This window comes from Hyla sarda, chromosome 4 (genome assembly GCF_029499605.1).
Source record: "Hyla sarda isolate aHylSar1 chromosome 4, aHylSar1.hap1, whole genome shotgun sequence".
NCBI lineage: Eukaryota > Metazoa > Chordata > Amphibia > Anura > Hylidae > Hyla > Hyla sarda.
The window spans coordinates 330,473,888-330,501,767 of NC_079192.1; the positions used below are offsets into that span (position 1 = coordinate 330,473,888).

Here is a 27,880-nt window from a genome sequence, read left to right on the forward strand (position 1 = left end):
CATGGTTGAGAAACACTGATCTGTGGTTGCCATGTTTCTTGCAAAGAAAAAAAAATACCAGCCATGCTAATTGGCATAATTAATTATATATGCGTGACATCACATGATACACATATGCTGGGGGGGGGGGGGGGGGGGAGAATTCTTCCCTATTCTGACCCCTATAACTTTTATATTTCTCCTTATACAGGGCCTGTATGAGGGCTCATTTATTTGCGCCCCAAACTGTAGTTTTTAACAGTACCATCTTTGTTTCTATTTGACTTTTTGATCGTTTATTTTTTATTTTTTTTTATTAACCCCTTAACGACGCAGGACGTATATTTACGTCCTGCGCCGGCTCCCGCGATATGAAGCGGGATCGCGCCGCGATCCCGCATCATATCGCGTGGGTCCCGGCGCTAATCAACGGCCGGGACCCGCGGCTAATACCACACATCGCCAATCGCGGCAATGTGCGGTATTAACCCTTTAGAAGCGGCGGTCAAAGCTGACCGCCGCTTCTAAAGTGAAACTGAAAGTATCCCGGCTGCTCAGTCGGGCTGTTCGGGACCGCCGCGGTGAAATCGCGGCGTCCCGAACAGCTGATCGGACACCGGGAGGGCTCTTACCTGCCTCCTCGTGTCCGATCGACGAATGACTGCTCCGTGCCTGAGATCCAGGCAGGAGCAGTCAAGCGCCGATAATGCTGATCACAGGCGTGTTAATACACGCCAGTGATCAGCATAGGAGATCAGTGTGTGCAGTGTTATAGGTCCCTATGGGACCTATAACACTGCAAAAAAAAAAGTAAAAAAAAAGTGTTAATAAAGGTCATTTAACCCCTTCCCTAATAAAAGTTTGAATCACCCCCCTTTTCCCATAAAAAAAATAAAACAGTGTAAAAAAAAAAAAAAATAAACATATGTGGTATCGCCGCGTGCGTAAATGTCCGAACTATAAAAATATATCATTAATTAAGCCGTACGGTCAATGGCGTACGCGCAAAAAAATTCCAAAGTCCAAAAAAGCGTATTTTGGTAACTTTTTATAACATTAAAAAATGAATAAAAAGTGATCAAAAAGTCATATCAAAACAAAAATCATACCAATAAAAACTTCAGATCACGGCGCAAAAAATGAGTCCTCATACCGCCCTGTACGTGGAAAAAAAAAAAAGTTATAGGGGTCAGAAGATGACATTTTTAAACGTAAAAATTTTCCTGCATGTAGTTATGATTTTTTCCAGAAGTGCGACAAAATCAAACCTATATAAGTAGGGTATCATTTTAACCGTATGGACCTACAGAATAATGATAAGGTGTAATTTTTACCGAAATATGCACTGCGTAGAAACGGAAGCCCCCAAAAGTTACAAAATGTTTTTTTTTTTTCGATTTTGTCGCACAATGATTTTTTTTTCCGTTTCGCCGTGCATTTTTGGGTAAAATGACTAATGTCACTGCAAAGTAGAATTGGCGACGCAAAAAATAAGCCATAACATGGATTTTTAGGTGGAAAATTGAAAGGGTTATGATTTTTAAAAGGTAAGGAGGAAAAAACGAAAGTGCAAAAACGGAAAAACCCTGAGTCCTTCAGGGGTTAAATTCGGGAGTTGCAGTTAGTTACTAACTACAACTCCCAGCATGCCCTGATACAGCCTGTGGCTCAGCAGCTGCTCCAAATGAAAACTACAACTCCCAGAATGTTGGATTATATACTAGTATATAGTATAGGTCATTGTTTCCCAACCAGGGGTGCCTCCAGCTGTTGCAAAACTACAACTTCCAGCATGCCCGTACAGCCAACGGCTGTCCGGGCATACTGGGAGTTGTAGTTTTGCAACAGCTGGAGGCAATCTGGTTGGGAAACACTGGTATAGCATATGGTGCAACATTCCGGGAGTTGGAAAATTGGTTGGATAAATACCGACCATTGCATTGCTGGTATTTTTAATATTTTTTAAAATAAAAATACCAGCAGGGTGGCCAAAATATTAGCTGTGCTGGTAGAATACCGGCCAAGTGGCAACCCTAGTGGGCTCTATATGGGGGCTCCCTCACCCACTGCAGGACCTTCAGGCAGAATCAATGCTGATTTTGACACAAATAGGGGGAGATTTGTCAAAACCTGTGCAGAGGAAAAGTTGTCCAGTTGCCTGTAGCAACCAATCAGATCTCCTCTTTAATTTGCAGAGGCCCTTTTAAAAATTAAAGAAGCGATCTAATTGGTTGCTATGGGAAACTGGGCAACTTTTCCTCTACACAGGCTTTGATAAATCTCCCCCATTCTGCTTCTAATTCAACATAAATTCCGTCTGGAATCAGATTTTACTTCAATGTCACTTCCTGAACCATGTTCACACATAGTATTTTCTGGCACTAATCCAAATTATGCCTGAAGGGTTAACATGTTAAGTCTTGAGGAGGCAGGATCAGGAAACATCCCATTGAAGTCAATGGGACTTTGTATATCCGCGCTAGGGCTGCACGATTTTGGGAAAATATGTGATTGCGATTATGGGATAAAATATTGCGATTGTGATATAATAACCAAATCATATAGCCCCCCCCCCCCCCCCATTTCATGTTCATTGAACGAACATAAAATGGGAAGATTGGATATGAAATGGGGAAAAATTAGCATAGTGCCTCCTCCATCATTCATGTGCCTGGCCTGGTATATTCTGCAGACACTCTGGTGTTGTGGCGTTGCTCCCTCCCAGTATATAGCTGCACCATTAAAGGGGTACTCCGGTGAAAAAACATATATATATTTTTTAATCAACTGGTGGTCAGCAGAGAGCACCGTGGACAGACAGAAAATAAATAAAAAAATAAATGAACCTCTGTATTATACAGTCGCTTATAAGTACTGGAAGGATTAAGATTTTTAATAGAAGTAATTTACAAATCTATTTAACTTTCTGGCACCAGTTTATTTAAAAAAATAAAAATAAAAAAATTTCCAACGGAGTACCCCTTTAAGTGCTGGGAGGAAGTGACTTCCCCAAACCTCTTGCGGACGCAGGGCGTATGCATATGCCCTGCATCCCCGATCCTTAAGGACTCAGGGCATACCTCTACGCCCTGAGTATTGCCTGTCCATGCGGCTCACCAGGCAGGGACTGGACCGGGATGCCTGCTGAAATCATTCAGCGGGCATCTCGTGACAACGCCTGGGGGGTCCTGAGACCAGATCAGCGATTTGCGGCAATTCCGGGTCAATCGGGTCCCAGTGACCCAGAAAAAAAGGATGATCGGTGCCGTCCGAGATGGCACCTGTCATCCTTTGGCAGCAGGCGTGAGGTGGCACTGGTGCCACCTCACAATCGTTCTGAATCAGGACGCCTGCTGTGTCGGTGTCCCTAACAGCACCCGCTCCGCCCCTGTTCTGAAGGGCAAGAGCTGGTGCCGGGAGCCCTCACCTGAGGCTGGGGCCCCCGTCATCGGTGGCGGGGTCGGGGCCCCAGCAGTGGCAACGGCAGGCGGATCTTCACTGCGCAACAGCAGGAGGTAAGGCTGGCCTCCTGCTGTTGCTAAGCAACAACTCCCAGCATGCACACAAGGGCATGCTGGGAGTTGTTGTTATGCAACAACAGAAGGCACAACTACAACTGCCAGCATGCCCTTTGGTAGTTTATGCATGCTGGGGATTGTAGTTATGCAGCAGCTGGAAGCACGTTTTTGTGTCTCCAGCTGTTGTATAACTACAACCCCCAGCATGTACAGACAGCCAAAGGGCATGCTGGGAGTTGCAGTAGTGTGCCTCCAGCTGTTGCATAACTACAAGTCCCAGCATGCCCTTCGGCTGTAAGTGCATGCTGAGAGTTGTAGTTTTGCAACAGCTGAAGGCACACTGGTTGCAAAACACCGAGTTTGTTACCTAACCAGTGCTGCAGCTCAATCTCCTAGCGGGAAACTTGCTGTGAACCTCCGCAAAACAACAACTCCCAGTATTGCCGGACAGCCATTGACTGTCCAGGCATCCTGGGAGTTTTGCAACAGCTGGAGGCACCCTGTTTGGGAAACACTGCCATAGGGTAATTTTGGTATCGGAGTGTTAAAATGATTAATATACAATATTACGTATGCAAGGGTATACAAGATGGCTGACAAGAGTCAAAACCTAAAATGGATGCTATGACCTTTAGTAAAGTTAAGCTATAGCTGAATATTAGAGATAGAATTGCTGAGGTATGCCTAACTATACTATTCTAGGAAGGTAGTAATGTCCAATCAGTATGTAAGTTAAGCATGACATAATGTATACACCCTTAAGTTAAAGATATACTCAAATCAACCCACTAGGAGGAGATATATAGAGATAAGAATATTTATGGATATCAGGCTTAGTATAACCACGCCCACATATGTAAAGAACACACCCATAAGTACGATATTTAAGAAGACTGCAGCATCATTAAAGCATCGTTATGGAAGCATCATCATTATGGAAGCATCATTAAGGCATCATTCATTATGGAGGCATCATTAAGGAAGCACTAAGGATGAAGCAAGACCATTGAAGTAAGCCAAGCCAAGCTAAGAGGAAGGAGGCGGAGCCAGACCAGTCTGATGAAGGAGGAAGCCATCTTAGATGAACTTTCCATGATGGATCCAGCCCACACAACCCTCAGTTGGTGAGATTGTTCTAAGATCATGCCTACACTTCCTACTGTTATTATTGTAATACTTAAGCAAGAACTGTTATTTACATAAGATTTACTAGTTTGTTCTGTTTGCCATATTTGTCTATGAGCCTAAAATAAATGTATGATTGTTTACTTAATTTGACGTAACCTGAGTAATTTATTCCTCTCCAATGGTGACTGTGTCAAATGAAATTTGACCAGTATAAGAATGTAACATTTTGGCGACGCCAGCCATTCGTCTTTGTTCAGCTTGTACAGGGGGAGAGACGCGTACGGATGACAAGCTTCCAGAAAGACGAGACCCTAAGAATCTGACGACCATTGGAGAAGGCCAGGAAAAGAATTCAGCTGCGGGAACTTGCTAAAGGATGTTTCAGCAAAGCAGACTGAGAGACAAGAGGCTATCGTGTGAGTATTGTTTTAATTACTCTATATTATGGTAGACAAATGTAAAATGCAGGTTTCAGACATGTCTAGTTTTAAGTTAGATGTATCTAAAGTAGACTTAACACAGTTATGGTTTAAATTAGTAACAGAATATGAAACTAAGAATAAGGAAATAGATGGTAAACTATTTGTAAATAAAGAGAAATGTAAGCTAGCAAATCTGGTACATCTATCACAAGTTTTCCATAATCAAGTTTTAATACATGGTTCTGATACAAGTGATAGAATTGTATCCAAACGAGATATGGCTATACAATGTAATGGTGACGTAACAAGTCAGAGTCAAAATGTGTTGATATCTGATTTGGATACAGAGTCACAAGCAATGTTTACTACTCAGTGTAGTGAAGACTTAAGGGAGTCAGCTGCTGACATCTGTCAAAGTGACAGGTCAATGCATTTGTTAACAGAATTACATTATTTGAGTAAACTTAAAAAAGAAATCCCTACATTTAATAAGAAATTTCATGTAGCGAGAAGTTTAGAAGTTTTTGAGGTACACGTAGCCAAGTTTGGTTTAACCAAGTCTCAAATCAATAACACTTTCCGATTATATATTCCTGTAGATATTTGGAGAATTATAGAGTTACATCACAATGTACAGGGAGAAGAATGGTTGGAATGTGATGATGTTGACAGGCTGACAATGCTCTGTACAGGTGTCAACAAGGACATTCCAAGCATAGATATGTTAACTTCCTATCAAATCGGAAAAAAACAATGTGCTTTTGAGTACATGAAAAGTTTTGAACGAATGTTCAAGGTAGTCATGGGAAAAAACACATCAATTGATAAAAATCAGATTATGATAAGTACATTTATTAAAAAGTTTCCTTTTGTGGATAAAGTAATTAGCAATAGCGTCAAAGAAAAATTCGTTAATCGAAGTCGCTAAACTAATTGATGTAGCCAGGAAGCAACAAAAAGATAAGAATTGTCAGGCTTCTAAAATATCACAAAACAACATGGCTAGGCACACTTGTAAAAAGTCCAACATACAGGAGAACAATAGGCAGACAAAGCCAGAACCAGTGTCAGACATCAGGCAAGTGAGACACAAGCCAAGGGAGAAAATGGTAGCTCAGAAGAGACACATAACACTGAGAGAGATCACATGACAGAAAGTCCACAGCTCCAGAAGAGTTCAACACATAATCTGAGTAAACCTATATCCAAAGGAATTGTAACCCCAACATTGTCTAAAAAGAGTTACAAAAATCAGGATGCAATCTATGAACAGCGGAGGAGATTACTACATAGAAATGTTAAATCCTATAATGAAACAATTAATTTTGAAAGTAATCCAGTAAAAGTGTTAGCAGGCGAGATTGAAGGAATTCACTCTGCACTGTCCAATCAAAACACAGCTGTTGGTAGTGAAGCTAAGACAACTGTAGAGGAAAGTGACATCCCAGCTTTAACAAGGTCTTTGAATGACAGTTTCAAAAGCACATATGGGAAATTACTACAGAAAGTAGAGCATAGAGAAATTAAAGGGTTAATGGGATTGTTTACTGATTTTCTTATGAAAGAAATTATTAAACCAAAAATAGCAATTGGATAAAAAGATTTGAAATAATCTTAAGTATAGATTAGGCTGGGTCCACACTACGTTTTGTCCCATACGGGAGCGCATACGGCAGGGGGGAGCTAAAAGCTCGCGCTCCCGTATGTTACCGTATGCGCTCCCGTATGTCATTCATTTCAATGAGCCGACCGGAGTGAAACGTTCGGTCCGGTCGGCTCATTTTTGCGCCGTATGCGCTTTTACAACCGGACCTAAAACCGTGGTCAACCACGGTTTTAGGTCCGGTTGTAAAAGCGCATACGGCGCAAAAATGAGCCGACCGGACCGAACGTTTCACTCCGGTCGGCTCATTGAAGTGAATGACATATGGGAGCGCATACGGTCACATACGGGAGCGCAAGGTTTTAGCTCCCTCCTGCCGTATGCGCTCCCGTATGGGACAAAACGTAGTGTGGACCCAGCCTTATATGGTAAATGATTTTTGGCTAGTCTAATGGATTTTGGCAAAATTATGTAAAAAAATGTTGGTTATGTTATATGGTAATGAGAGATTAATTAATATTATATGTTTTTACTCTTTGCTACATTTTTTTATGGTAAAGAGTAGAGATATATATATTCTATGGAGAAAGACAGATTGGATGTGTATACATATATATGTGTGTATAGCTATTTAAATATATAGATGTATAGTACTAGTGATATGTTTGTATGCATATACATTATTGATAAGATAGAGAAAGATCATGTTTCTTTGAAACAGCTGTAGTGTCATAATCTGGAGACCACTGTTATTGTTATTACTCTGCAATGATAATGGAATATGTAACTAATGATATCTGCTTTTATCTCTTAGTAGAAGTAAAAATTGGGAAAACAAATCAAAGTTATTTTGTCCCAAGGATATGGTTAACAAAGATGCAGGACAAGAGCAGATTAGCTATAAGTTTTGTGACTAACATTAGCTAATGGAGTTTAAATAATGTATTATATGTACTTACATATAATTGCATCTTGTATATGTTTAAAAAGCATGAAGAATAAAGTTATCCATTTTGCTCTGTAAAGTAAGCATGCTTCTTCTCTGTCTCCTCCATTTAAGTAACCTTGAGTCCATGTTTCTGTCGCCATTGTAACTGCATATGTGTGTAAATGAAAGACAAAATGGGCACGGGCATGTGAAACCTTGGGTACGAGCATTTGTTGCAATGTATGCATGTATCTGTGATTGACAGGGACCATGTGTGACCATAGGTATGGTTAAGTAAATTAAGAAATGTGTCTTTGGAAGACTGAAACCAGAGTGTGATGTGAGTGATGACACCGCAGTGTTTGTAAAAAGTGAGTTAAAAGTATTGAAAAGATAAGGCCTTTTTGGATATTTTCAAAGACATGTCTTGAATTAATTAATTGAGTTAATACATATATTAATTAATTGAATTCTTGGGAAGTACTTCATATAAATTGTATATTTTAATGGTACCAAATTCAAATTATTAAATGTATGAAAAGGTGTATTCAGTGAGTGAATAAATGTGCTGAGTATGGAGAATATAGTGAAGTGATTGGATGATGCTATGTTCTAAGAAATATAAAATAATGTTTGAAATCCAAAAGATAAAGGGTTAATAATGATTGGTCTTATATGGAATAAGATATGAGTGCACAATATTTCATTCTATATCAAATTATAGAGATAATTACATATTGACATGAAAATACATATATTTCTATGTTAATATGAAGAAATTGGTGAATCAAATGATTTCAAATATTATGGTGATTAAAGGTTCTAGGGGTATTGTATTTTATTTTATTCTAGTTATTTTTAAGAAAGTTTAGGTTACATTATGGTTATTTTCATATGAAGAAATTTTAAGGTAATTACACACTGACATAATGTAGGTTCCATTATTAATTGTTCTTTGTTTTACATGTTCAGGATACATGAATATTCATATGGGAATTAATTCAAGCATATACACAAATTCATATATGGTATGTGTGTTTGTGAAAGTCTTGTGTTGTATAAATGTTTACACAAGTAAATCTTCATGTAATTGACATAGGTAAAAATGTGGGGAATTATTTTATTCATTTTAACCCCTTAAGGACTCAGGGTTTTTCCGTTTTTGCACTTTCGTTTTTTCCTCCTTACCTTTTAAAAATCATAACCCTTTCAATTTTCCACCTAAAAATCCATATTATGGCTTATTTTTTGCGTCGCCAATTCTACTTTGCAGTGACATTAGTCATTTTACCCAAAAATTCACGGCGAAACGGAAAAAAAATCATTGTGCGACAAAATCGAAAAAAAATCGCCATTTTGTAAATTTTGGGGGCTTCCGTTTCTACGCAGTGCATATTTCGGTAAAAATTACACCTTATCATTATTCTGTAGGTCCATACGATTAAAATGATACCCTACTTATATAGGTTTGATTTTGTCGCACTTCTGGAAAAAATCCTAACTACATGCAGGAAAATTTATACGTTTAAAAATGTAATCTTCTGACCCCTATAACTTTTTTATTTTTCCACGTATGGGGCGGTATGAGGACTAATTTTTTGCGCTGTGATCTGAAGTTTTTATTGGTATGATTTTTGTTTTGATCTGACTTTTTGATCACTTTTTATTCATTTTTTAATGTTATAAAAAGTTACCAAAATACGCTTTTTTGGACTTTTGAATTTTTTCGCGCGTACGCCATTGACCGTACGGCTTAATTAATGATATATTTTTATAGTTCGGACATTTACGCACGCGGCGATACCACATATGTTTATTTTTTTACACTGTTTTATTTTTTTTATGGGAAAAGGGGGGTGATTCAAACTTTTATTAGGGAAGGGGTTAAATGACCTTTATTAACACTTTTTTTGTTACTTTTTTTTTGCAGTGTTATAGGTCCCATAGGGACCTATAACACTGCACACACTGATCTCTCATCCTGATCCCAGGCGTGTATTAACACGCCTGTGATCAGCATTATCGGCGCTTGACTGCTCCTGCCTGGATCTCGGGCACGGAGCAGTCATTCGTCGATCGGACACCGAGGAGGCAGGTAAGAGCCCTCCCGGTGTCCGATCAGCTGTTCGGGACGCCGCGATTTCACCGCGGCGGTCCCGAACAGCCCGACTGAGCAGCTGGGATACTTTCAGTTTCACTTTAGAAGCGGCGGTCAGCTTTGACCGCCGCTTCTAAAGGGTTAATACCGCACATCGCCGCGATCGGCGATGTGTGGTATTGGCCGCGGGTCCCGGCCGTTGATTAGCGCCGGGACCGACGCGATATGATGCGGGATCGCGGCGCGATCCCGCTTCATATCGCGGGAGCCGGCGCAGGACGTAAATATACGTCCTGCGTCATTAAGGGGTTAATGGAGTCCGTTACTATAATATTAAATGGTATTACAAAACACAGTAACAAGGAAGAGGGAAATTCCATCTCTCTCTCTTACAAACAGTAATCCTACACTTTGAAATATATTGTGGTGTTCCCAACAACAAAAATCACAGAGTGCTTCAGCTCTCATAAGCTGAATGGGGCGAGTGACAGCTGTTAAGACAAAGTCTGGTATTGGGAAAGTGATATAATACATCACTATAACTTCTAAAAAGGTACAAAAAAAGTTAAATACACACAACAATATAAGGTTTTATACACATTTTATGGTGTTATGTGGGATAATAAAAAAATTGGGTAATAAAGATTATTTTAAAAGTGTCAATTTTATATAATGAATAACATGGTGGAATACATGGGTAATTAATTAATAAAGTTTAAGGTTATATTTAAGTAATTATTAATGTGAAATAAAAATAAGAATGTTATGAGTATGCTTAGATTTACATGACATATGAGAATAACTTATGAGTTAAGACTTGTTTACTATTATACTATTGTATTGTTTTAAGATATTTAGAATTCGCAGTCAGATATGGTTAATATAATAGTATAATAACAATAATAATATTATGAATAGTCATAGTATAATGTTTAGCATATGTGTCATAATAATAATAATGTTTTTTTTAATAATTATTTAATATTTAAAATTATAAGGTATATATGATATGAAATGATGTGGTATATTGTAATTAAGATATTTTAGAAAAAGTTACCAATATTTTGGGTATAGTTTAGGGAAAAAGAAGTTTTTGTTTTTGATTATTTTTGATATTTCCAAAATCAAGTGGGATATCCAAGTTAAACAGATGAAGAAAAAGATAAGTTTTTGGACTATCTGTTATTTTTTAATTGTCTATTTTTCCAAAGGATATTTGCTGGACAATTGATGGACAAGAACAGCTGATGAGCATCATTGCTGGGACTGACTACAGATTGTTTTCAAAGAGCTTCTCTGTTGAAATTATTTTACAATACTCCCATGGGGAAAGGATTTCACTTGCTGTGAGGATCAAGGATATGATGAACTGTGTTTCAGGAAAAAGACTTTATGCCTACAGATGAATAGGAGTCTGAAGTCCAGAGGTAACCAATGCTAAGGTTTACCTGTATTAAAGGAATATAAAGAGGACTTGCTGGGACTTCTAGTTCTACAGAAAAGCAGAGATTACGGCCTGAGTGGAATTCACTGAGTCAAGTTACAGAGTGAGGTATTTGACCATCAGCTTCTGTCTCAAGCAAAGGAGCTAAAAAAATGTATTTCTACAAATTGGGCTAAAACATAAGTCCAGGAGCCAAAAGGTGAAGAAAAAAGTTATTTGAAAAAGGACTGTTTTCTTATCACCAGCTGTTGTCCCATCAAAGAAATGAAAGAGTTAAAGTTAACCTTTGCAGTGCTGATGCAGAGTCTTCGAGGAAGTGACTTATCAAGTGATGCTAACCCTTGGCTGTCCAGGACTAAAAAGAATGTTTCCTGTTACAGTAAAATTCAAGGAACCAACTGAGAAAAAGATGATCATAGAATTGGAGCAAAGAAAGAAAATTTGTTATTATTGGTAAAAATAAATCAATGAACAATGACTATTGTTTTTCAAAAGGTTTTTCATTTCAAGGATTTTTTTTTATGGACTGTGTTATGGACTGAGTCAAAAGCTACATTGATCTTCTATATTTTGATTTTTTCCAAGACCCAAGAAGACAAATATTTAGATTAGATTTAGGTATTGGTTAAAAATCTTTTTTTTATGAAAAATAAATTACAATATACCACAACACACCATAACATAATATAATATAACACAATATGGGAAAATAATAATGTATTATTGTATGGACTAGTATGACATGATTTGTTACATATCATGATATACTATGACATAGACTTATTAGAATAATGATAATAATACCAATGTATACCATGAATGGATTAATTTACTTAAAATTGATATTCTAAGATGATATATACTAATTTAAAGGGGATTGTCTAATTTATTCATAAAATGACTACAAAGTAAGGATTTGGTTACTAATACTATATATGGTAATTGTATATTGAAAAACTGTATTTTGAGGCACACTGGTTGCAAAACACCGAGTTTGTTACCTAACCAGTGCTGCAGCTCAATCTCCCAGCGGGAAACTTGCTATGAACCTCCGCAAAACAACAACTCCCAGTATTGCCGGACAGCCATTGACTGTCCAGGCATCCTGGGAGTTTTGCAACAGCTGGAGGCACCCTGTTTGGGAAACACTGCCATAGGGTAATTTTGGTATCGGAGTGTTAAAATGATTAATATACAATATAACGTATGCAAGGGTATACAAGATGGCTGACAAGAGTCAAAACCTAAAATGGATGCTATGACCTTTAGTAAAGTTAAGCTATAGCTGAATACTATAGATAGAATTGCTGAGGTATGCCTAACTATACTATTCTAGGAAGGTAGTAATGTAAGTATGTAAGTTAAGCATGACATAATGTATACACCCTTAAGTTAAAGATATACTCAAATCAACCCACTAGGAGGAGATATATAGAGATAAGAATATTTATGGATATCAGGCTTAGTATAACCACGCCCACATATGTAAAGAACACACCCATAAGTACGGTATTTAAGAAGACTGCAGCATCATTAAAGCATCGTTATGGAAGCATCATCATTATGGAAGCATCATTAAGGCATCATTCATTATGGAGGCATCATTAAGGAAGCACTAAGGATGAAGCAAGACCATTGAAGTAAGCCAAGCCAAGCTAAGAGGAAGGAGGCGGAGCCAGACCAGTCTGATAAAGGAGGAAGCCATCTTAGATGAACTTTCCATGATGGATCCAGCCCACACAACCCTCAGTTGGTGAGATTGTTCTAAGAACATGCCTACACTTCCTACTGTTATTATTGTAATACTTAAGCAAGAACTGTTATTTACATAAGATTTACTAGTTTGTTCTGTTTGCCATATTTGTCTATAATCCTAAAATAAATGTATGATTGTTTACTTAATTTGACGTAACCTGAGTAATTTATTCCTCTCCAATGGTGACTGTGTCAAATGAAATTTGATCAGTATAAGAATGTAACACGGAGGCAAGTGTAACTCTTGAATCTGAGTCCATCCCTATGCAGATCCCTAATATAGGCCTCAAATGCACATGTGCTCTCTTACTTCGGAGCCCTGTCGTATTTCAAGGCCACATATGGGGTATTTCCGTACTCGGGAGAAATTGCCTAACAGATTTTGGGGGGCTTTTTCTCCTTTTACCCATTATGAAAGGTAAAGTTGGGGTCTACACTTATTATTTTTTACACTAACATGCTGGTGTTGCCCCATACTTTTCATTTTCACAAGAGGTAAAAGGAAAAAAGACCCCCAAAATTTGTAACGCAATTTCTCCTGAGTACGAAAATACCCCAGATGTGGGCGTAAAATGCTCTGCGGGTGCACAACAAGGCTCAGGAGTGAGAACGCACTATGTACATTTGAGGCCTAAATTTAGGATTTGCACAGGGGTGGCTGATTTTACAGTGGTTCTGACATAAATGCAAAAAAATAAATACCCACATGTGACCCCATTTTGGAAACTACACCCCTCATGGAACGTAAGAAGGGGTATAGTGAGCCTTAACACCCCACAGGTGTTTGAAAATTTTCGTTAAATTTGAATGGGAAAATGGGGAAAAAAAACAAAATTTTTCATTTTCACAAGGGAAAATAGGGAAAAAGCCCCCCAAAATTTGTAACCCCATTTCTTCTGAGTATATTAATACCCCATATGTATAGTGCTCTGCTGGCGCACTACAATGCTCAGAAGAGAAGGAGCGCCATTGGGCTTTTGGAGAGAAAATATGACCAGAATTGAAGGCCACATAGTGCCAGAACAATGGACCCCCCCCCCCACACACATATGACCCCATTTTGGAAACTACACCCCTCACAGAATGTAATTAGGGGTACAGTGAGCATTTACGCCCCACAGGTGTCTGACAGATTTTTGGAACAGTGGCCATGAAAATGAAAAATTTAATTTTTCATTTGCACAGCCCACTGTTCCAAAGATCTGTCAAACGCCAGTGGGGTGTAAATACTCACTGCACCCCTTATTAAATTCTGCGAGGGGTGTAGTTTCCAAAATGGGGTCACATGTGTGGGGGGTCCACTGTTCTGGCACCATGGGGGCTTTGTAAACGCACATTGCCCCCATCTTCCATTCCAAACAAATTCTCTATCCAAAAGCTCAATGGCGCTCCTCTTCTGAGCATTGTAGTGCGCCTGCAGACCACTTTACATCCACATATGGGGTATTTCCATACTCAGAAGAGATGGGGTTACAAATTATGGGGGCATTTTCTCCTATTACCCCTTGTAAAAATGTAAAATTTGGTGAAAAACTGCATTTTAGTGAAAAATAAAAACATTTCCATCTACACATCTGACTTTAACGAAAAGGCTCACTGTACTCAGTGTTACGTTCCTTGAGGGGTGTCGTTTCCAAAATAGTATGCCATGTTTTTTTTTCTGCTGTTCTTGCACCATAGGGGCTTCCTAAATGCAACATGCCCCCCAAAAACCATTTCAGCAAAATTCCCTCTCCAAAATCCCATTGTCGCTCCTTCCCTTCTGAGCCCTCTAGTGCACCCACAGAACACTTAACATCCACATATGAGGTATTTCCTTACTCGAGAGAAATTGGGCTACACATTTTGGGGGGATTTCTCTCCTTTTACCCCTTGTAAAAATTTAAAAAAATGTCTCTACAAGAACATGCGAGTGTAAAAAAAATTAAGATTTTGAATTTTCTCCTTCACTTTGCTGCTATTCCTGTGAAACACCTAAAGGGTTAACAAACTTTCTGAATGTCATTTTGAATACTTTGGGTGGTTCACTTTCTATAATGGCATCATTTATGGGGTATTTCTCACAAAAAAAGCCCCTCAAATCCACTTCAAACTTAACTGGTCCCTGAAAAATTCAGATTTTGAATTTTTTGTGAAAATTTTGAAAATTTCTGCTGAACTTTGAAGCCCTCTAATGTCTTCAAAAAGTAAAAACATGTCAACTTTATGATGCCAACATAAAGTAGACATATTGTATTTGTGATTCTATATATAATTTATGTGGAATATCCATTTTCTTTACAAGCAGAAAGTTTCTAAGTTAGAAAAATGCAAAATGTTCACAATTTTCATAACATTTTGGGATTTTTCACCAAGAAAGGATGCAAGTAACGATGAAAATTTACCAGTATGTTAACCACTTAAGGACATAGGATGTTCTCTAACGTCCCCACTACCTGGGCTTTAATGCCCAAGGACGTTAGAGAATGTCCTGTTGTATTTCCGGTCTCTGCCGCTCGCCGGGCAGAGATCGGAACTGGATGCCTGCTGAAATCCTTCAGCAGGCATCCAGGGCAAACGCTGAGGGGGGCCATGTAGGCCCCCCATGTCGGCGATCGCCTCAAATTGCAAGGGAAATCGCCTTTGCGATCTGCGGCGATACCGAGCTGATCGGGTCTCTGGGACCCGATCGCCTGGTAATTTCGCATGATCCCGGCTGTCACAGACAGCCAGGACCATGCTGAAGACTAGGAGCGAGGTGGCAAGCCTGCCACCTCCTCCGATCCCCTGCGATCCGTCGGTTAACTAACCTGCCAATCGCAGGGGGGGGGGGGGCGGTTACTTCCTCCCGTCCTGCCCGGCCCCGGAGGACGCGACGGGGGAGTGCTGGGGACCAGCCCCGGTACTTACCTCGTCCCTGAAGACCCGGAACCCTGTAAACTACAACTCCCAGTTTGGAGACCACTGTGCCCTTCCAGATGTTGCAAAACTACACATCCTCAGCATGCCCTTACTGTCCAGGCATGCTGGGAGTTGTAGTTCTGTAACATCTGGCCCTTCAGATGTTGCAGAACTACAACTCCCAGCATGCCTGGACAGTTTTGGCATACTGGGAGTTGTAGTTTTGCAACATCTGGAAGGGCACAGATTTGGCACCACTGTATTAGTGGTCTGCAAACTGTAGTCCTCCAAATATTGCAAAACTACAACTCCAAGCATGCTGGGAGTTGTAGTTCAGCAACATCTGGCTCTAAAGATGTTGCCGAACTACTACTTCCAGCATGCCTGAGAACGCTGAGAGTTGTGGTTTTGCAACAACTGGAGGCACACTGGTTGGGAAACTTTGTCTGTTTCCTAACTCAGTGTTTCCCAACCCGTGTGCCTCCAGCTGTTGCAAAACTATAACTACCAGCATGCACTGATAAACTGTGCATGCTGGGAGTTGTAGTTTTGCAACAGCTGAAGGTCCCCCCCCCCCCCCTGTGAATGTACAGGGTACATTCACATGGGCAGGGGGCTTACAGTGAGTATCAGGCTGCAAGTTTGCGATGCAGCAAGCGGGAAACTCGCTGTAATCCCCTGCCCGTGTGACTGTACCCTAAAAACACTACACTACTCTAACACAAAATAAAAAAAAGGAAAAAAACACTACATATACACATACCCCTACACAGCCCCCCTCCCCAATAAAAATGAAAAACGTCTGGTACGCCACTGTTTCCAAAATGGAGCCTCCAGCTGTTGCAAAACAACAACTCCCAGTGTTGCCGGACAGCCGTTGACTGTCCAAGCATGCTGGGAGTTTTGCAACAGCTGGAGGCACCCTGTTTGGGAATTACTGGCGTATAATATCCCTATGTCCACCCCTATGCAAATCCCTAATTCAGGCCTCAAATGCGCATGGCGCTCTCACTTTGGAGCCCTGTCGTATTTCAGGGCAACAGTTTAGGGCCACATATGGGGTATCGCCGTACTCGGGAGAAATTGCCTAACAAATTTTGGGGGGCTTTTTCTCCTTTTACCCCTTATGAAAAGGTAAAGTTGGGGTCTACACCAGCATGTTAGTGTAAAAAAAAAAAATTTTTGTACACTAACATACTGGTGTTGCCCCATACTTTAAAATTTCACAAGCGGTAAAAGAAAAAAAGCCTCCAAAATTTGTAACGCATTTTCTCCTGAGGACAGAGATATCCCATATGTGGGCGCAAAGTGTTCTGGGGACGCACAACAAGGCTCAGAAGGGAGAGTGCACCATGTAAATTTGAGGTCTAAATTGGTGATTTGCACAGGGGTGGCTGATTTTACAGCGGTTCTGACATAAGTGCAAAACAATAAATACCCACATATGACCCCATTTTGGAAACTACACCCCTCACGGAATGTAACAAGGGGTACAGTGAGCATTTACGCCCCACAGGTGTCTGACAGATCTTTGAAACAGGGGTCTGTGAAAATGAAAAATAAAATTTTTAATTTACACAGCCCACTGTTCCAAAGATCCGTCAAATGCCAGTGGGGTGTAAATTCTCCCTGCACCCCTTATTACCTTCCGTGAGGGGTGTAGTTTTAAAAATGGGGTCACATGTGGGGGGTCCACTGTTCTGGCACCACGGGGGGCTTTGGAAATGCACATGGCCAAATTCTCTCTCCAAAAGCTCAATGATGCTCCTTCTCTTCTGAGCATTGTAGTTCGCCCCCAGTGCACTTCACGTCCACTTATTGGGTATTTCCATACTCAGAAGAGATGGGGTTACAAATTTTGGGGGGGTATTTTCTGCTTTTATCCCTTGTAAAAATGTAAAATTTGGGGGAAAAGAAGCATTTTAGTGTAAAAAAAATTTTTTTTTTTTTACATATGCAAAAGTCGTGAAACACCTGTGGGGTATTAAAGTTCACTTTACCCCTTGTTACGTTCCCCAAGGGGTCTAGTTTCCAAAATGGTATGCCATGTGTTTTTTTTTTTTCTGTCCTGGCACCATAGGTGCTTCCTAAATGCGGCATGCCCCCAGAGCAAAATTTGCTTCCAAAAAGCCAAATGTGACTCCTTCTCTTCTGAGACCTGTAGTGCGCCAGCAGAGCACTTTTCATCCCCATATTGGGTGTCTTCTGAATCGGGAGAAATTGGGCTTCAAATGTTGGGGGGTATTTTCTGCTATTACCTTTTCTAAAAATGTTAAATTTTTGCTAAACCAAGCATTTTTGGTAAAAAAAAATTATTTTTTTTACATATGCAAAAGTCGTGAAACACCTGTGGGGTATTAAGGTTCACTTTATCCCTTGTTACGTTCCTCAAGGAGTCTAGTTTCCAAAATGGTATGCCATGTCGTTTTTTTTTTGCTGTCCTGGCACCATAGGGGCTTCCTAAATGCGACATGCCCCCCGAGCAAAATTTGCTCTCAAAAAGCCAAATATGACTCCTTCTCTTCTGAGCATTGTAGTTCGCCCGTAATGCACTTCAGGTCAACTTATGGGGTACCTCCATACTCAGAAGAGATGGGGTTACAAATTTTGGGGGGTATTTTCTGCTATTAACCCTTGCAAAAATGTGAAATTTGGGGGGAAACACACATTTTAGTGAAAAATTATTATTTTTTTTTTACATATGCAAAAGTCATGAAACACCTGTGAGGTATTAAGGCTCACTTAATTCCTTTTTACGTTCCTCAAGGGGTCTAGTTTCCAAAATGGTATGCCATGTTTTTTTTATTTGCTGTTTTGGCACCATAGGGGCTTCCTAAATGCAACATGCCCCCAAAAAACCATTTCAGAAAAACGTACTCTCCAAAATCCCCTTGTCGCTCCTTCGCTTCTGAGCCCTCTACTGCGCCCGCCGAACAATTTACATAGACATATGAGGTATGTGCTTACTCGAGAGAAATTGGGCTACAAATTCAAATATAAATTTAATCCTTTTACCCCTTGTAAAAATTCAAAAATTGGGTCTACAAGAACATGCAAGTGTAAAAAATGAAGATTTTGAATTTTCTCCTTCACTTTGCTGCTTTTCCTGTGAAACACCTAAAGGGTTAAAACACTTACTGAATGTCATTTTGAATACTTTGGGGGGTGCAGTTTTTGTAATGGGGTCATTTATGGGGTATTTCTAATATGAAGACCCTTCAAATCCACTTCAAACCTGAACTGGTCCATGAAAAATAGCGAGTTTGAAAATTTTGTGAAAAATTGTAAAATTGCTGCTGAACTTTGAAGCCCTCTGGTGTCTTCCAAAAGTAAAAACATGTCAATTTTATGATGAAAATATAAAGTAGACATATTGTATATGTGAATCCAAAAAAAATAATATTTGGAATATCCATTTTCCTTACAAACAGAGAGCTTCAAAGTTAGAAAAATGCTAAATTTTCAATTTTTTCATCAAATTTGGGGATTTTTCACCAAGAAAGGATGCAAGTTACCACAAAAATTTACCACTATGTTAAAGTAGAATATGTCACGAAAAAACAATCTCGGAATCAGATTGATAAGTAAAAGCATTCCAGAGTTATTAATGTTTAAAGTGACAGTGGTCAGATGGCTGCGTCCTAGAGGTGAAAAAAGGGCTGCGTCCTAGAGGTGAAAATGGGCTGTGTCCTTAAGGGGTTAAAAAGGCAAATTTCCCTGGGCTGAGAGCTGCACTACAGGACATAGACTGGGGGGAGGTGTTGTCAAATACTGATACAGAAGGTAAATGGGACATCTTTAAATCAACTCTAAATAACTATACAGCTAAATATATACCAAAGGGGAACAAATATAAACGATTAAAACTAAATCCTACATGGCTGACAAATGATGTTAAAAGAGCAATAAACAACAAAAAAATTGCCTTCAAAAAATACAAATCTGATGGGTCAGCGATAACATTTAAACAGTACAAAGAGCTTAATAAAATCTGTAAAAATGTAATAAAAACAGCAAAAATTCAAAATGAGAGACAGGTGGCCAAAGAAAGCAAAACTAATCCTAAATATTTTTTTAGATATATAAATGCAAAAAAAACAAGGACAGAGCATGTAGGACCCCTTAATAATGATAATGGGGAGGTTGTCACGGGCGATCAAGAGAAGGCGGAGCTACTGAATGGGTTCTTTAGTTCTGTATACACTATGGAAAAAGGAGATGACATTGGCCAGGTCAGTGCTGGTAACACATCATGTAATGTACTGAACTGGCTTAATGTAGAGATGGTACAAGGTAAGTTAAGTGATATAAATGTAAGCAAATCTCCAGGGCTAGATGGATTGCACCCAAGAGTTCTTAGAGAGGTAAGTTCAGTAATATCTGTACCCCTGTTCATGATATTTAGAGATTCTCTGGTGTCTGGTATTGTGCCAAGGGACTGACGCAAGGCGAATGTGGTGCCAATCTTCAAAAAGGCTCTAGGTCTTCCCCAGGAAACTATAGACCGGTAAGTTTAACGTGCATTGTGGGTAAATTGTTTGAAGGACTTATAAGGGATTACATACAGGAATACATAGGGGATAATAGTATTATAAGTGATAGCCAGCATGGGTTTACTAAGGATAGAAGTTGTCAAACCAATCTAATTTGCTTTTATGAAGAGGTGAGTAGAAGCCTTGACAGAGGAATGGCTGTGGATATAGTGTTTCTGGATTTTGCTAAAGCATTTGATACTGTCCCTCACAGACGTCTGACAGGTAAGTTAAGGTCTTTGGGTTTGGAAATTTTAGTTTGTAACTGGATTGAACACTGGCTCATGGATCGTACCCAGAGAGTGGTGGTCAATGATTCGTACTCTGATTGGTCCCCGGTTATTAGTGGTGTACCCCAAGGTTCAGTACTGGGCCCGCTGTTGTTTAATTTATTTATCAATGATATAGAGGATGGTATTAACAGCTCTGTTTCTATCTTTGCAGATGACACCAAGCTTTGTAGCACAGTACAGTCTATAGAGGATGTGCATAAGTTACAAGATGACTTGGATAGACTAGGTGTCTGGGCATCCACTTGGCAAATGAGGTTCAATGTGGATAAATGTAAAGTTATGCATCTGGGTACTAATAACCTGCATGCGTCGTATGTCTTAGGAGGGGATTAAACTGGCAGAGTCACTGGTAGAGAAGGATCTGGGTGTACTTGTAGATCACAGACTACAGAATAGCATGCAATGTCAGGCTGCTGCTTCCAAAGCCGGCAGGATATTGTCATGTATCAAAAGAGGCATGGACTCAAGGGACAGGGACATAATACTCCCCCTTTATAAAGCATTGGTACGGCCTCACCTGGAATATGCTGTTCAGTTTTGGGCACCTGTCCATAAAAGGGACACTGCGGAGTTGGAAAGGGTGCAGAGACGTGCGACTAAACTAATATGGGGCATGGAACATCTTAGCTATGAGGAGCGATTAAAGGAGTTACAATTGTTTAGTCTTGAGAAGAGACGTTTGAGGGGGGATATGATAAACGTATATAAGTATATAAATGGCCCATACAAAAAATATGGAGAAAAACTGTTCCAGGTTAAACCCCCCCAAAGGACGAGGGGGCACTCCCTCCGTCTGGAGAAGAAAAAGTTTAGTCTCAAGGGGCGACACGCCTTCTTTACCATGAGAACTGTGAATTTATGGAACGGTCTACCTCAGGAACTGGTCACATAAGGAACAATTAACAGCTTTAAAACAGGATTAGATACATTCCTGGAACAAAATAACATTAATGCTTATGAAGAAATATAAAATCCCATCCCTTCCCCAATATCGCGCCACACCCCTACCCCTTAATTCCCTGGTTAAACTTGATGGACATATGTCTTTTTTCGACCGTACTAACTATGTAACTATGTATATGGACCTACAGAATAAAGAGAAGGTGTCATTCTTACCAAAAAATGCACGGCGTAGAAACGGAAGCCCCCAAAATTTACCAAATGGCCTTTTTTTTTTTTTTTTACAATTTTGTTGCACAAAGTAGAATTGGTGGCGCAAAAACAAGCCATCTTCAGAGTCTGTAGGTGCGAAATTCAAAGGGTTATGATTTTTAAAAGGTGAGGAGGAAAAAACGAAAGTGCAAAAACTGAAAAACTTAAGGGGTTAAAGGTACATATATAAATAACATACATAAAAATAACATGGCAAAATTATTACAAAAAATATATTAACTCTTGGCAAAGTGCTGAAACATAATTAATATAGTTTTAAGTCCCTCAGTTGGGCCAACATCTGTGCTACAGGTCTCCCCGAAGCAGTCCAAAGCCACAGGACAGCCTTTGGTGCTGGAACACCACATCCATATGTGGCAAAGCCATGGGGTGTCTCGGGTGTGAAGGTGTTGTGGATGGGGCAGATGTTGTAGCCCAGGGGCAAGGTGTAATTAACCCCTAAATGTTCGTAACGCCAGGGCGTGGTTTTCCCGGTAACCACCCGAGCGGTAGTACCGCTATTTCAATGTTAGGCAGGGCAATAATAGTCCAAGACCAGGTTAGGGTTAACGGTAGCTTTACTGAGGTAGACAGATGGAAATAGTCTTTGCAGCTAGGCCAGGATCCCAGAAAGGTGGCCAGTAACACAGAAGGACCTTGCATCTTGCTGGGACCTGTAGTGACTTTGATGGACTTTAGTTCAGCCAAGAATACTAAAATAGACTTGACTGGACTGTAGGTAGTGACAGCAGACATAGACTTTACTTACTGGCATGTGGCTGTAGGTGGCTTGAGGCCTCCAGATATGCTGGACACTGGCTCTGAGACGTCTGGTCTTTCCTGTTCCTCAGCAGGAGGTGAGCTGGAAGAGAGAGATTGTAATGGCTGCCCCTCTTATAAAGGGGGGGCTGAGCCAGAAGCTGCAGGTCACCTGGTTAGCTGGTGCTCTCTGGGTAACAAACACATCATGTGAATTATCATGTGACTACTCAAAGGTCTTTAAAGGTCCTTAATACATAACACTTTACATTAGATACATTACTATGGGGGAGACACTGCAGGAGAGCCCCTAGGACACAGAGGGACTCAAACTGACATGGCCTATGTACTGTACGGGACTATATCCCGTACTTGGATATCACACATAATTGTCATAGGGCTGATAGTTAAAAGGCATTTTCCAGGACTTTAAAATGAATGGCCATTGTTTTTCCAAGTGCTCCTCCAGCTGTTGCAAAACTACATCTCCCAGCATGCCTGGACATTCCTAGCAAACACCACATGCCCTTTATTGTTTACCAGGCACAGATCTGTACTTATTACAATATGCTTCAACTTCATCTGATTCCTGCGAATAGGGCAGAGCTGTAACCTTTGCCACTACTAAAGATGCAAAGCTACAAGAAAGGGAACCTGAATGGTGGGAGGTACCCAGAGTCACCAAGGGTCAGACCCCTTCACAGATCTAAGAATAAGCCATATGTCCTGGGAAACACTATTGGGTAAGTAAAGCAGTTCTGGTTATCTAGAGTTTACTCTGACATACTGTATTTTATGACCAAACTCAAGTAGTTTCCGCAGGTGTGTATGGCTTCCTTCCATAGTCAAAACATACCAGACCCACTGTATCCTCCTGCTTCTAGTAGTGAAGTGAAATTGTAACACTACATAAACATGTGCAAGAATAACTATCACCATCATCACAGACCATGTAGTCTCCCAGCTAAATAGTTGTAGCCAAAGTGTATGTGAATTAAAACAAAAAAAAAGCTTTGCCATATTTTCTAAATCACCTGACTTTTAGTAAAAATGATAGATTAAAGGAAATATAATGCCATCTAGTGGTGAACCCTAGCAAGTTTCTTTTAAAAGGAAATAGTTGTACTAAGGATTGAAATACAGTTTATTTTTCAGGTCGCTTTTGATCATGGAAGGAATTTCTGGTAGATTTTGTAAGCAGTAATAGGGCCCTATTTTTTGTTTTTCTTTAATATATCCATCTTTTCTTTTAATTTTGGGGGTCACCATACAATACAAAATTTGATAATATTTTGCAATCTACAGAGCTGTGTAAGAGCTCATTTTATGTCTATCAAAATACACAAAAAGGAGGTTGCAGCAACACTATATTCTGCACTCCCATTCACACTTCTGAATTTCCGCAAGCGGAAATTCAGAAGTGTGAATGGGAGTGCAGAATCCTATTTAAGTCTATGGGCTTTAATTTGAGGCGGAATTGCTTGTGGAAGTGGAAATTCTGCCATGTGAATAGACCCTCATACGCTCACTCTACTCACCTTTTCTGGGTGTAAAGTCTCTAACTGGTTGAATGCAGGATCCACTATCAATTTAAAAACCTCCATGTGGATGTGGTGGGGTGTTTTGATCAAATTGTGCGCTAAGAGCCTTCATTTTACTTTTGTTATCAAATCTAGAGTGTTGCTGCAACCTTCTTGTTTTCTTCCAGTGAAAGACAACTTATCCCCTATGTGTCTGATCATGGGGGTCCAACCAGTATGATCCCCCCACGATCTCCTGAACAGGGCCCCGGCTGTCTAAAAGTAGAGCATACTGCCAACAGCACATGCTCCATTTCTGTGGTACAGTACTCGGTTCTCTTCGGTGCTCCCATAGAGAATGAATGGAGTGCCTGCCATCTGCAGCATGTCCTCTTCTCAGAGAGCCAGGGTCCTGTTTAAGAGATCCCACTGCTGGGAACACCCGCGATCAGACACTTACCCTTTGGATAGGGGATACGTTTTGCTGGATAACCCATTTAACATCCCTATTGACAACTCAATTTCCTCAACTGTTTTCCAGTTTCTATCTTTATCCACCTCCAGAGACCTTTTACAACATACGTATTCTAGTAAACATGAAGATAGGAATTTATTTTATATAGTCATCTAACAGCTCTGCTCAGTTTTTCAAGTTTCTGACTTTATTTACTTCCCTCTCCTATTTTCTAACCACAACCTTCTTTCCATGACAAAAAAAAAGCTGAAGTACAAGCAAAGGTTTTTTGGCCTTCTCAGGATACACCTATCTATCACTCAGTGGCATAGCACGGAGAGGGCTACTGGGGCAATGGCTTTGGTACAAAATCTGACAATGATCTGCAAGTGTATCTAGCCTGCCCTGGCACAGCCCAGGTAAATTAAGAGGGCATGTGATGCTCTGCAATGTGGAATGCATTTACAAGGCAACTATTGCATTCCTCACCTTGCCCAGTGAAAGTGATGTAAGTGGCAATGCATTGGCACTCACTACTGTACAGGTGCAGGGAGTCTGGCAATAGACAGGTGCCCCTGGTCCTGTAAATATACTCATAAGCCAACATGTGCTAGGCCAACAGTTCCCCGCCCTGATGAATGTACACTTTAAATGGGTTGCAAGCACCTAGGGCAAGGTAAATATTGTGCCCCCTATTCTGGTCCAGCAAATGTACATTAAGTGTCAGTGCACACACTGTGGGGGGCATTTATCATTGTTGGATTTGGTAAGCGAGTTCTGCAGGCATTTTTTTTTGCTTTAGTTTAGCTTATGTGTGACATATTTATCGTATTATCACAGGGGGTTGATACATTTGGCTCACATTAGCAAAAAAACTATAAATTACTTTAGAATACCCTTTTTGTTTAGCACACATAAGCAAAAACCAATAAATGACTTGACTTAAGAACACTACCTCCTCTCCTCTTAAGAACACTACCTCCTCGCAGTTGTGGAAAAAAAAGTGCAATATATATATTACATTTACCACTTTAATCCCACTAAATGTACTAACTCATTTTTTGGGGGTTATTTTTTTGTGTTCTCATTTCAGATCCATGTTTGCAGAGGACTGCTTTGGATTTTTTGGACTACGTCGATGACCAGCGTTTTTTTTATTTAATATTAATAAAATGGTTAACAAGGGCTTGTGGGGGGAGTACTTTTTTAAATAAAATGTTTTTTAAACTTGTTTTTTTATTTTTTTATTTACTTCACAAGCTTAGTAGTGGAAGCCGTCTTATAGACGGAGTCCATAACTAAGCTGGGGCTTAGATTTAGCCTCAAAAACAGCTAGCACTAACCCCCAATTATTACCCTGGTACCCACCACCACAATGGTACTGGGAGGAGTTGGTACCAACAGGCCCAGAGCGTCAAAACTGGTGCTCCTGGGCCTTGGTGGTAACAGGCTGGTGTTATTTAGACTGGGGAGGGCCAGTAATAATGGCCCTTGGCCACCCTGGTAATATCAGGCTGTTGCTGCTTGGTTGGAATCTGGCTGAGAATAAAAATACGGGGAACCCCACACATTTTTTTTTTTTTTTGCAGAAATAATTAAATAATAAAAAAATAACTTTGGATTATAATATAGACCACTGATTGTACATATTGTAGTCATGTGGTGGAAAAAGGAGAATAAAGTACTAATTCTCTTAAGTTTCACAATATTTAATACCTGGAAAGTTAGCCGTCTGCTGCAATTTGACCACGGCACCATATATCTTTGCAGTTTTCGTAACTTCCCCATAAACATTTAAGGGGAAGTACCTTAGCCACTTGTTTGAAAAGCACTGTGCAATTATTTATTGTTCTGACAATGAAGCATGGTCATTTCCTATTCCTTTAAATATTCTTCTATATATGGAAGCATGGTGATACTGGTCACATCTGGAGGAACCTTTAAATTTAGGATTGTGGGGGGAAAAAACCATTCCTGCCTGAATAAATATCTCGTTAATAAACCCAGAGCCAGACTAAAGTCAAGAAACACACCTGAAAAAGAATCACATATAGGAAAGGAGGCTGCACATAAAGAAGGCTTTTTTTTTTTTTTTTGGTAAAGTTTATCAGAAATGAGCAGACAGCCAAGCCAGTCTCTCCATTAGACTTTACAATGGTGAGCCATGAATGAGTAGATAACTTTTATCTAAAGTTAAACAAATTTGTAAATTACTTCTATTAAAAAAATCTTAATCCTTCCAGTACTTATTAGCTGCTGAATATTACAGAGTAAATTCTCTTCTTTTTAGAACACAGTGCTCTCTGCTGACATCTCTGTCCATTTTAGTAACTGTCCAGAGCAGCATATGTTTGCTATGGGGATTGAGCTCTGTGTTCCAAAAAGAAAAGGATTTCCTCTGTAGTATTCAGCAGCTAATAAGTACTAGAAGGATTAAGATTTCTTTAATAGAAGTAATTTACAAATCTGTTTAACTTTCTGCCACCAGTTGATTTAAAAAAAAAAAAAAAAAAAGTTTTTCACCGGAGTACCCCTTTAATGGTGGCTGCTAGCTCAGGGCAGCTGATCGGGACATCCATGGTGAAATAGCGGGTCCCGATCAGCTGAGAGGACGGCAGAAGGGATCTTTACCTGCCTCCTCGCTGTCCGAACAATGCTCTGAGGCTAGAGCAGCAAAGCACCGATAACACTGATCAATGCTATGCTATGGCATTGTGAGACAGTATATGACTGCGCCGTCAAGAGCTAGCAGTCCTGCTCTGTCTGGTATATTCAGAAACCCATGAGAAAGACCTTGAAGAGACTGGCGACCACACAGAAAAGGCCTTAGTGAAACACAGTCCACAGGACACTGACAATGTTGCTGCAGGCCCTCCAAAAGGGACTAAAGGGGTGGACACAAGAAAGTCCTGTGCATCACAATAGGGCGGGGTCAGCCACAGGACCCTAGAGGAAGCCGGGGGGGGGGGGGTTGGGCCAAGGGGCAACCGGGACCACTAGACCATCAATGACACAGGGAAAATTAGAGGCAGCTGAGGAGGGGTCATGCGGATCTCCCAGGCCCCCTTCTGCAGCTAGAGAGAGACTGGGGCTTATTCTCGACAGCTGCCAGCACATTTTGGGGATTCCAGGACCAGAGATAGAATAGAAGTTAGCAAACGTGAAGAGCTTCCTAGCCAGAAGCTGGGACAGGAAACTCTTCAGCCAAGTGCGGGCTTCCTATTTGTATCTTGCTAGAGAGGGTTAGTGATTTGGATTTTCTGGATCCTAGCATCGCTGGACTCGCTGCGGCATATCTCTAATTTACAAATCAGTTTAACTTTCTGGCACCAGTTGAAAAAAAAAAGTTTCCCACTGGAGTACCACTTTAAATAGGCACTGTCAGATACAATAACTTTTGATATGTTATAAAGTA

General features: G+C 40.1%; 1 protein-coding gene and 1 long non-coding RNA gene across 2 annotated transcripts in view; one reads left to right on the forward strand and one right to left on the reverse strand.

The window, feature by feature from the left end:
* LOC130369618 (interferon regulatory factor 1-like) overlaps positions 1-3,424 on the reverse strand; it is a 68,692-nt gene extending 65,268 nt beyond the window's left edge. Inside the window, exon 1 of the mRNA XM_056575057.1 lies at positions 3,407-3,424. The gene's annotated coding sequence lies outside the window, so the exon portion shown is untranslated. The remainder of the gene's footprint in view (positions 1-3,406) is intronic.
* LOC130369619 (uncharacterized) overlaps positions 1-25,682 on the forward strand; it is a 107,991-nt gene extending 82,309 nt beyond the window's left edge. Inside the window, exon 6 of the long non-coding RNA XR_008892841.1 lies at positions 25,559-25,682. This is a non-coding gene — a long non-coding RNA (uncharacterized LOC130369619). The remainder of the gene's footprint in view (positions 1-25,558) is intronic.
* Positions 25,683-27,880: the final 2,198 nt, after the last annotated feature.